At 41.7% G+C, this 12,223-nt stretch overlaps 1 protein-coding gene across 1 annotated transcript in view; it reads left to right on the top strand.

Annotated features, from left to right (window-relative positions):
• TTC12 (tetratricopeptide repeat domain 12) overlaps positions 1-12,223 on the top strand; it is a 106,934-nt gene that overhangs the window by 59,773 nt on the left and 34,938 nt on the right. The window lies entirely within an intron of this gene.

Raw genomic sequence — 12,223 nt, 5'->3', positions numbered from 1 at the left:
TTCCAGAAGGTATGCAGTTAATCACTGGAATAACAGAGATGTGAATGCATTCTGGTATCTTCCAGAAGGGATGCAGTTAATCACTGGAATAACAGAGATGTATACAGTATGCATTCTGGTGTCTTCCAGAAGGGATGCAGGTAATCACTGGAATAACAGAGATGTGAATGCATTCTGGTGTCTTCCAGAAGGGATGCAGTTAATCACTGGAATAACAGAGATGTATATGCATTCTGGTGTCTTCCAGAAGGGATGCAGTTAATCACAGGAATAACAGGGATGTGAATGCATTCTGGTGTCTTCCAGAAGGTATGCAGTTAATCACTGGAATAACAGAGATGTGAATGCATTCTGGTATCTTCCAGAAGGGATGCAGTTAATCACTGGAATAACAGAGATGTATACAGTATGCATTCTGGTGTCTTCCAGAAGGGATGCAGGTAATCACTGGAATAACAGAGATGTGAATGCATTCTGGTGTCTTCCAGAAGGGATGCAGTTAATCACTGGAATAACAGAGATGTATATGCATTCTGGTGTCTTCCAGAAGGGATGCAGTTAATCACAGGAATAACAGGGATGTGAATGCATTCTGGTGTCTTCCAGAAGGGATGCAGTGAATCACTGGAATAACAGAGATGTGAATGCATTCTGGTGTCTTCCAGAAGGTATGCAGTTAATCACTGGAATAACAGAGATGTGAATGCATTCTGGTGTCTTCCAGAAGGGATGCAGTTAATCACTGGAATAACAGAGATGTGAATGCATTCTGGTGTCTTCCAGAAGGTATGCAGTTAATCACTGGAATAACAGAGATGTATATGCATTCTGGTGTCTTCCAGAAGGGATGCAGTTAATCACTGGACTAATAGAGATGTGTATGCATTCTGGTATCTTCCAGAAGGGATGCAGTTAATCACTGGAATAACAGAGATGTATATGCATTCTGGTGTCTTCCAGAACAGGTGCAGTTTATCACAGGAATAACAGGGATGTGAATGCATTCTGGTGTCTTCCAGAAGGGTTGCAGTTAATCACTGGAATAACAGAGATGTGAATGCATTCTGGTATCTTCCAGAAGGGATGCAGTTAATCACTGGACTAATAGAGATGTGTATGCATTCTGGTATCTTCCAGAAGGGATGCAGTTAATCACTGGACTAATAGAGATGTGAATGCATTCTGGTATCTTCCAGAGGGGATGCAGTTAATCACTGGAATAACAGAGATGTATATGTATTCTGTTGTCTTCCAGAACAGGTGCAGTTTATCACAGGAATAACAGGGATGTGAATGTATTCTGGTATCTTCCAGAAGGGATGCAGTTAATCACTGGACTAATAGAGATGTGTATGCATTCTGGTGTCTTCCAGAAGGGATGCAGTTAGTCACTGGAATAACAGAGATGTATATGTATTCTGTTGTCTTCCAGAACAGGTGCAGTTTATCACAGGAATAACAGGGATGTGAATGCATTCTGGTGTCTTCCAGAAGGGATGCAGTTAATCACTGGAATAACAGAGATGTGAATGCATTCTGGTGTCTTCCAGAAGGGATTCAGTTAATCACTGGAATAACAGAGATGTGAATGCATTCTGGTATCTTCCAGAAGGGATTCAGTTAATCACTGGATTAATAGAGATGTATATGCATTCTGGTGTCTTCCAGAAGGGATGCAGTTAATCACAGGAATAGCAGAGATGTGAATGCATTCTGGTGTCTTCCAGAAGGGATGCAGTTAATCACTGGAATAACAGACATGTGTATGCATTCTGGTGTCTTCCAGAAGGGATGCAGTTAATCACAGGAATAGCAGAGATGTGAATGCATTCTGGTGTCTTCCAGAAGGGATGCCGTTAATCACTGGAATAACAGGGATGTGTATGCATTCTGGTGTCTTCCAGAAGGGATGCAGTTAATCACTGGAATAACAGGGATGTGAATGCATTCTGGTATCTTCCAGAAGGGATGCAGTTAATCACTGGAATAACAGCGATGTATATGCATTCTGGTGTCTTCCAGAACAGGTGCAGTTTATCACAGGAATTACAGGGATGTGAATGCATTCTGGTGTCTTCCAGAAGGGATTCAGTTAATCACTGGAATAACAGAGATGTGAATGCATTCTGGTATCTTCCAAAAGGGATGCAGTTAATCACTGGAATAAAAGAGATGTGAATGCATTCTGGTGTCTTCCAGAAGGGATTCAGTTAATCACTGGAATAACAGAGATGTGAATGCATTCTGGTATCTTCCAGAAGGGATTCAGTTAATCACTGGATTAATAGAGATGTATATGCATTCTGGTGTCTTCCAGAAGGGATGCAGTTAATCACAGGAATAGCAGAGATGTGAATGCATTCTGGTGTCTTCCAGAAGGGATGCAGTTAATCACTGGAATAACAGACATGTGTATGCATTCTGGTGTCTTCCAGAAGGGATGCAGTTAATCACAGGAATAGCAGAGATGTGAATGCATTCTGGTGTCTTCCTGAAGGGATGCAGTTAATCACTGGAATAACAGGGATGTGTATGCATTCTGGTATCTTCCAGAAGGGATGCAGTTAATCACGGGACTAATAGAGATGTGTATGCATTCTGGTGTCTTCCAGAAGGGATGCAGTTAATCACTGGAATAACAGAGATGTATATGCATTCTGGTGTCTTCCAGAAGGGATGCAGTTAATCACTGGAATAACAGAGATGTGAGTGCATTCTGGTATCTTCCAGAAGGGATGCAGTTAATCACTGGACTAATAGAGATGTGTATGCATTCTGGTGTCTTCCAGAAGGGATGCAGTTAATCACTGGACTAATAGAGATGTGTATGCATTCTGGTGTCTTCCAGAAGGGATGCAGTTAATCACTGGAATAACAGAGATGTGTATGCATTCTGGTGTCTTCCAGAAGGGATGCAGTTAATCACTTGAATAACAGAGATGTGAATGCATTCTGGTATCTTCCAGAAGGGATGCAGTTAATCACTGGACTAATAGAGATGTGTATGCATTCTGGTGTCTTCCAGAAGGGATGCAGGTAATCACTGGAATAACAGGGATGTGAATGCATTCTGGTATCTTCCAGAAGGGATGCAGTTAATCACTGGACTAATAGAGATGTGTATGCATTCTGGTGTCTTCCAGAAGGGATGCAGGTAATCACTGGAATAACAGATGTGAATGCATTCTGGTATCTTCCAGAAGGGATGCAGTTAATCACTGGACTAATAGAGATATGTATGCATTCTGGTGTCTTCCAGAAGGGATGCAGTTAATCACTGGACTAATAGAGATGTGTATGCATTCTGGTGTCTTCCAGAAGGGATGCAGTTAATCACAGGAATAACAGGGATGTGAATGCATTCTGGTGTCTTCTAGAAGGGATGCAGTTAATCACTGGAATAACAGAGATGTGAATGCATTCTGGTGTCTTCCAGAAGGGATGCAGTTAATCACTGGAATAACAGAGATGTGTATGCATTCTGGTGTCTTCCAGAAGGGATGCAGTTAATCACTGGAATAACAGAGATGTATATGCATTCTGGTGTCTTCCAGAACAGGTGCAGTTTATCACAGGAATAACAGGGATGTGAATGCATTCTGGTGTCTTCCAGAAGGGATGCAGTTAATCACTGGAATAACAGAGATGTGAATCATTCTGGTATCTTCCAGAAGGGATGCAGTTAATCACTGGATAAATAGAGATGTATATGCATTCTGGTGTCTTCCAGAAGGGATGCAGTTAATCACTGGAATAACAGAGATGTATACAGCATGCATTCTGGTGTCTTCCAGAAGGGATGCAGGTAATCACTGGAATAACAGGGATGTATATGCATTCTGGTGTCTTCCAGAAGGGATGCAGTTAATCACTGGAATAACAGAGATGTATATGCATTCTGGTATCTTCCAGAAGGGATGCAGTTAATCACTGGAATAAGAGAGATGTATATGCATTCTGGTGTCTTCCAAAAGGGATGCAGTTAATTACAGGAATAACAGGGATGTGAATGCATTCTGGTGTCTTCCAGAAGGGATGCAGTGAATCACTGGAATAACAGAGATGTGAATGCATTCTGGTATCTTCCAGAAGGGATGCAGTTAATCACTGGACTAATAGAGATGTGTATGCATTCTGGTGTCTTCCAGAGGGGATGCAGTTAATCACTGGACTAATAGAGATGTGTATGCATTCTGGTGTCTTCCCGAAGGGATTCAGTTAATCACTGGAATAACAGAGATGTATATGCATTCTGGTGTCTTCCAGAACAGGTGCAGTTTATCACAGGAATAACAGGGATGTGAATGCATTCTGGTGTCTTCCAGAACAGGTGCAGTTTATCACAGGAATAACAGGGATGTGAATGCATTCTGGTGTCTTCCAGAAGGGATGCAGTTAATCACTGGAATAACAGAGATGTGAATGCATTCTGGTATCTTCCAGAAGGGATGCAGTTAATCACTGGACTAATAGAGATGTGTATGCATTCTGGTGTCTTCCAGAAGGGATGCAGTTAATCACTGGAATAACAGAGATGTGAATGCATTCTGGTGTCTTCCAGAAGGTATGCAGTTAATCACTGGAATAACAGAGATGTATATGCATTCTGGTGTCTTCCAGAACAGGTGCAGTTTATCACAGGAATAACAGAGATGTGAATGCATTCTGGTGTCTTCCAGAAGGTATGCAGTTAATCACTGGAATAACAGAGATGTATATGCATTCTGGTGTCTTCCAGAAGGGATGCAGTTAATCACTGGAATAACAGATGTGAATGCATTCTGGTGTCTTCCAGAAGGTATGCAGTTAATCACTGGAATAACAGAGATGTGAATGCATTCTGGTATCTTCCAGAAGGGATGCAGTTAATCACTGGACTAATAGAGATGTGTACGCATTCTGGTGTCTTCCAGAAGGGATGCAGTCAATCACTGGAATAACAGAGATGTATGCAGTATGCATTCTGCTGTCTTCCAGAAGGGATGCAGTTAATCACTGGACTAATAGAGATGTGTATGCATTCTGGTGTCTTCCAGAAGGGATGAAGTTAATCACTGGACTAATAGAGATGTGTATGCATTCTGGTGTCTTCCAGAAGGGATGCAGTTAATCACTGGAATAACAGAGATGTGAATGCATTCTGGTGTCTTCCAGAAGGTATGCAGTTAATCACTGGAATAACAGAGATGTGAATGCATTCTGGTATCTTCCAGAAGGGATGCAGTTAATCACTGGACTAATAGAGATGTGTACGCATTCTGGTGTCTTCCAGAAGGGATGCAGTCAATCACTGGAATAACAGAGATGTATGCAGTATGCATTCTGCTGTCTTCCAGAAGGGATGCAGTTAATCACTGGACTAATAGAGATGTGTATGCATTCTGGTGTCTTCCAGAAGGGATGCAGTTAATCACTGGAATAACAGAGATGTGAATGCATTCTGGTATCTTCCAGAAGGGATGCAGTTAATCACTGGAAAAACAGAGATGTGAATGCATTCTGGTGTCTTCCAGAAGGTATGCAGTTAATCACTGGAATAACAGAGATGTGTACGCATTCTGATGTCTTCCAGAAGGGATGCAGTTAATCACTGGAATAACAGGGATGTGAATGCATTCTGGTGTCTTCTAGAAGGGATGCAGTTAATCACTGGAATAGCAGAGAAGTGTACGCATTCTGATGTCTTCCAGAAGGGATGCAGTTAATCACTGGAATAACTGAGATGTGAATGCATTCTGGTGTCTTCCAGAAGGGATGCAGTTAATCACTGGAATAACAGAGATGTGTATGCATTCTGGTGTCTTCCAGAAGGGATGAAGTTAATCACTGGAATATCAGAGATGTGTACGCATTCTGGTGTCTTCCAGAAGGGTTGCAGTTAATCACTGGAATAACAGAGATGTGTAAGCATTCTGGTGTCTTCCAGAAGGTATGCAGTTAATCACTGGAATAACAGAGATGTATACAGTATGCATTCTGGTGTCTTCCAGAAGGTATGCAGTTAATCACAGGAATAACAGGGATGTGTTCGCATTCTGGTAGTTTCCAGAAGGGATGCAGTTAATCACTGGACTAATAGAGATGTGTATGCATTCTGGTGTCTTCCAGAAGGGATGCAGGTAATCACTGGAATAACAGAGATGTGCATGCATTCTGGTGTCTTCCAGAAGGGATGCAGTTAATCACTGGAATAACAGGGATGTGAATGCATTCTGGTGTCTTCCAGAAGGGATGCAGTTAATGACTGGAATAACAGAGATGTGTACGCATTCTGATGTCTTCCAGAAGGGATGCAGGTAATCACTGGAATAACAGGGATGTATATGCATTCTGGTGTTTTCCAGAAGGGATGCAGTTAATCACTGGAATAACAGAGATGTATATGCATTCTGGTATCTTCCAGAAGGGATGCAGTTAATCACTGGAATAAGAGAGATGTATATGCATTCTGGTGTCTTCCAAAAGGGATGCAGTTAATTACAGGAATAACAGGGATGTGAATGCATTCTGGTGTCTTCCAGAAGGGATGCAGTGAATCACTGGAATAACAGAGATGTGAATGCATTCTGGTATCTTCCAGAAGGGATGCAGTTAATCACTGGACTAATAGAGATGTGTATGCATTCTGGTGTCTTCCAGAGGGGATGCAGTTAATCACTGGACTAATAGAGATGTGTATGCATTCTGGTGTCTTCCCGAAGGGATTCAGTTAATCACTGGAATAACAGAGATGTATATGCATTCTGGTGTCTTCCAGAACAGGTGCAGTTTATCACAGGAATAACAGGGATGTGAATGCATTCTGGTGTCTTCCAGAACAGGTGCAGTTTATCACAGGAATAACAGGGATGTGAATGCATTCTGGTGTCTTCCAGAAGGGATGCAGTTAATCACTGGAATAACAGAGATGTGAATGCATTCTGGTATCTTCCAGAAGGGATGCAGTTAATCACAGGAATAACAGAGATGTGAATGCATTCTGGTGTCTTCCAGAAGGGATGCAGTTAATCACAGGAATAACAGGGATGTGAATGCATTCTGGTGTCTTCCAGAAGGGATGCAGTTAATCACAGGAATAACAGGGATGTGAATGCATTCTGGTGTCTTCCAGAAGGGATGCAGTTAATCACTGGACTAATAGAGATGTGTATGCATTCTGGTGTCTTCCAGAAGGGATGCAGTTAATCACTGGAATAACAGAGATGTGAATGCATTCTGGTGTCTTCCAGAAGGTATGCAGTTAATCACTGGAATAACAGAGATGTATATGCATTCTGGTGTCTTCCAGAACAGGTGCAGTTTATCACAGGAATAACAGGGATGTGAATGCATTCTGGTATCTTCCAGAAGGGATGCAGTTAATCACTGGAATAACAGAGATGTATACAGTATGCATTCTGGTGTCTTCCAGAAGTGATGCAGGTAATCACTGGAATAACAGAGATGTGAATGCATTCTGGTGTCTTCCAGAAGGGATGCAGTTAATCACTGGAATAACAGAGATGTATATGCATTCTGGTGTCTTCCAGAAGGGATGCAGTTAATCACTGGACTAATAGAGATGTGTATGTATTCTGGTGTCTTCCAGAAGGTATGCAGTTAATCATTGTAATAACAGAGATGTATATGCATTCTGGTGTCTTCCAGAAGGGATGCAGTTAATCACAGGAATAGCAGAGATGTGAATGCATTCTGGTATCTTCCAGAAGGGATGCAGTTAATCACTGGACTAACAGAGATGTATACAGTATGCATTCTGGTGTCTTCCAGAAGGGATGCAGGTAATCACTGGAATAACAGAGATGTGAATGCATTCTGGTGTCTTCCAGAAGGGATTCAGTTAATCACTGGAATAACAGAGATGTGAATGCATTCTGGTATCTTCCAAAAGGGATGCAGTTAATCACTGGAATAAAAGAGATGTGAATGCATTCTGGTGTCTTCCAGAAGGGATTCAGTTAATCACTGGAATAACAGAGATGTGAATGCATTCTGGTATCTTCCAGAAGGGATGCCGTTAATCACTGGAATAACAGGGATGTGAATGCATTCTGGTGTCTTCCAGAAGGTATGCAGTTAATCACTGGAATAACAGAGATGTGAATGCATTCTGGTATCTTCCAGAAGGGATGCAGTTAATCACTGGAATAACAGAGATGTATACAGTATGCATTCTGGTGTCTTCCAGAAGGGATGCAGGTAATCACTGGAATAACAGAGATGTGAATGCATTCTGGTGTCTTCCAGAAGGGATGCAGTTAATCACTGGAATAACAGAGATGTATATGCATTCTGGTGTCTTCCAGAAGGGATGCAGTTAATCACAGGAATAACAGGGATGTGAATGCATTCTGGTGTCTTCCAGAAGGGATGCAGTGAATCACTGGAATAACAGAGATGTGAATGCATTCTGGTGTCTTCCAGAAGGTATGCAGTTAATCACTGGAATAACAGAGATGTGAATGCATTCTGGTATCTTCCAGAAGGGATGCAGTTAATCACTGGACTAATAGAGATGTGTATGCATTCTGGTATCTTCCAGAAGGGATGCAGTTAATCACTGGAATAACAGAGATGTATATGCATTCTGGTGTCTTCCAGAACAGGTGCAGTTTATCACAGGAATAACAGGGATGTGAATGCATTCTGGTGTCTTCCAGAAGGGTTGCAGTTAATCACTGGAATAACAGAGATGTGAATGCATTCTGGTATCTTCCAGAAGGGATGCAGTTAATCACTGGACTAATAGAGATGTGTATGCATTCTGGTATCTTCCAGAAGGGATGCAGTTAATCACTGGACTAATAGAGATGTGAATGCATTCTGGTATCTTCCAGAGGGGATGCAGTTAATCACTGGAATAACAGAGATGTATATGTATTCTGTTGTCTTCCAGAACAGGTGCAGTTTATCACAGGAATAACAGGGATGTGAATGTAATCTGGTATCTTCCAGAAGGGATGCAGTTAATCACTGGACTAATAGAGATGTGTATGCATTCTGGTGTCTTCCAGAAGGGATGCAGTTAGTCACTGGAATAACAGAGATGTATATGTATTCTGTTGTCTTCCAGAACAGGTGCAGTTTATCACAGGAATAACAGGGATGTGAATGCATTCTGGTGTCTTCCAGAAGGGATGCAGTTAATCACTGGAATAACAGAGATGTGAATGCATTCTGGTGTCTTCCAGAAGGGATTCAGTTAATCACTGGAATAACAGAGATGTGAATGCATTCTGGTATCTTCCAGAAGGGATTCAGTTAATCACTGGATTAATAGAGATGTATATGCATTCTGGTGTCTTCCAGAAGGGATGCAGTTAATCACAGGAATAGCAGAGATGTGAATGCATTCTGGTGTCTTCCAGAAGGGATGCAGTTAATCACTGGAATAACAGACATGTGTATGCATTCTGGTGTCTTCCAGAAGGGATGCAGTTAATCACAGGAATAGCAGAGATGTGAATGCATTCTGGTGTCTTCCAGAAGGGATGCCGTTAATCACTGGAATATCAGGGATGTATATGCATTCTGGTGTCTTCCAGAAGGGATGCAGTTAATCACTGGAATAACAGGGATGTGAATGCATTCTGGTATCTTCCAGAAGGGATGCAGTTAATCACTGGAATAACAGCGATGTATATGCATTCTGGTGTCTTCCAGAACAGGTGCAGTTTATCACAGGAATAACAGGGATGTGAATGCATTCTGGTGTCTTCCAGAAGGGATTCAGTTAATCACTGGAATAACAGAGATGTGAATGCATTCTGGTATCTTCCAAAAGGGATGCAGTTAATCACTGGAATAAAAGAGATGTGAATGCATTCTGGTGTCTTCCAGAAGGGATTCAGTTAATCACTGGAATAACAGAGATGTGAATGCATTCTGGTATCTTCCAGAAGGGATTCAGTTAATCACTGGATTAATAGAGTTGTATATGCATTCTGGTGTCTTCCAGAAGGGATGCAGTTAATCACAGGAATAGCAGAGATGTGAATGCATTCTGGTGTCTTCCAGAAGGGATGCAGTTAATCACTGGAATAACAGACATGTGTATGCATTCTGGTGTCTTCCAGAAGGGATGCAGTTAATCACAGGAATAGCAGAGATGTGAATGCATTCTGGTGTCTTCCTGAAGGGATGCAGTTAATCACTGGAATAACAGGGATGTGTATGCATTCTGGTATCTTCCAGAAGGGATGCAGTTAATCACGGGACTAATAGAGATGTGTATGCATTCTGGTGTCTTCCAGAAGGGATGCAGTTAATCACTGGAATAACAGAGATGTATATGCATTCTGGTGTCTTCCAGAAGGGATGCAGTTAATCACTGGAATAACAGAGATGTGAGTGCATTCTGGTATCTTCCAGAAGGGATGCAGTTAATCACTGGACTAATAGAGATGTGTATGCATTCTGGTGTCTTCCAGAAGGGATGCAGTTAATCACTGGACTAATAGAGATGTGTATGCATTCTGGTGTCTTCCAGAAGGGATGCAGTTAATCACTGGAATAACAGAGATGTGTATGCATTCTGGTGTCTTCCAGAAGGGATGCAGTTAATCACTGGAATAACAGAGATGTGAATGCATTCTGGTATCTTCCAGAAGGGATGCAGTTAATCACTGGACTAATAGAGATGTGTATGCATTCTGGTGTCTTCCAGAAGGGATGCAGGTAATCACTGGAATAACAGGGATGTGAATGCATTCTGGTATCTTCCAGAAGGGATGCAGTTAATCACTGGACTAATAGAGATGTGTATGCATTCTGGTGTCTTCCAGAAGGGATGCAGGTAATCACTGGAATAACAGATGTGAATGCATTCTGGTATCTTCCAGAAGGGATGCAGTTAATCACTGGACTAATAGAGATATGTATGCATTCTGGTGTCTTCCAGAAGGGATGCAGTTAATCACTGGACTAATAGAGATGTGTATGCATTCTGGTGTCTTCCAGAAGGGATGCAGTTAATCACAGGAATAACAGGGATGTGAATGCATTCTGGTGTCTTCTAGAAGGGATGCAGTTAATCACTGGAATAACAGAGATGTGAATGCATTCTGGTGTCTTCCAGAAGGGATGCAGTTAATCACTGGAATAACAGAGATGTGTATGCATTCTGGTGTCTTCCAGAAGGGATGCAGTTAATCACTGGAATAACAGAGATGTATATGCATTCTGGTGTCTTCCAGAACAGGTGCAGTTTATCACAGGAATAACAGGGATGTGAATGCATTCTGGTGTCTTCCAGAAGGGATGCAGTTAATCACTGGAATAACAGAGATGTGAATCATTCTGGTATCTTCCAGAAGGGATGCAGTTAATCACTGGATAAATAGAGATGTATATGCATTCTGGTGTCTTCCAGAAGGGATGCAGTTAATCACTGGAATAACAGAGATGTATACAGCATGCATTCTGGTGTCTTCCAGAAGGGATGCAGGTAATCACTGGAATAACAGGGATGTATATGCATTCTGGTGTCTTCCAGAAGGGATGCAGTTAATCACTGGAATAACAGAGATGTATATGCATTCTGGTATCTTCCAGAAGGGATGCAGTTAATCACTGGAATAAGAGAGATGTATATGCATTCTGGTGTCTTCCAAAAGGGATGCAGTTAATTACAGGAATAACAGAGATGTATATGCATTCTGGTGTCTTCCAGAAGGGATGCAGTGAATCACTGGAATAACAGAGATGTGAATGCATTCTGGTATCTTCCAGAAGGGATGCAGTTAATCACTGGACTAATAGAGATGTGTATGCATTCTGGTGTCTTCCAGAGGGGATGCAGTTAATCACTGGACTAATAGAGATGTGTATGCATTCTGGTGTCTTCCCGAAGGGATTCAGTTAATCACTGGAATAACAGAGATGTATATGCATTCTGGTGTCTTCCAGAACAGGTGCAGTTTATCACAGGAATAACAGGGATGTGAATGCATTCTGGTGTCTTCCAGAACAGGTGCAGTTTATCACAGGAATAACAGGGATGTGAATGCATTCTGGTGTCTTCCAGAAGGGATGCAGTTAATCACTGGAATAACAGAGATGTGAATGCATTCTGGTGTCTTCCAGAAGGGATGCAGTTAATCACTGGAATAACAGAGATGTGAATGCATTCTGGTGTCTTCCAGAAGGTATGCAGTTAATCACTGGAATAACAGAGATGTATATGCATTCTGGTGTCTTCCAGAAGGGATGCAGTTAATCACTG

This window comes from Ranitomeya imitator, chromosome 10 (assembly GCF_032444005.1).
Source record: "Ranitomeya imitator isolate aRanImi1 chromosome 10, aRanImi1.pri, whole genome shotgun sequence".
Lineage (NCBI taxonomy): Eukaryota > Metazoa > Chordata > Amphibia > Anura > Dendrobatidae > Ranitomeya > Ranitomeya imitator.
Note: the sequence above shows the minus strand (reverse complement) of the source record. Positions and strands in the feature narration are given on the sequence as shown.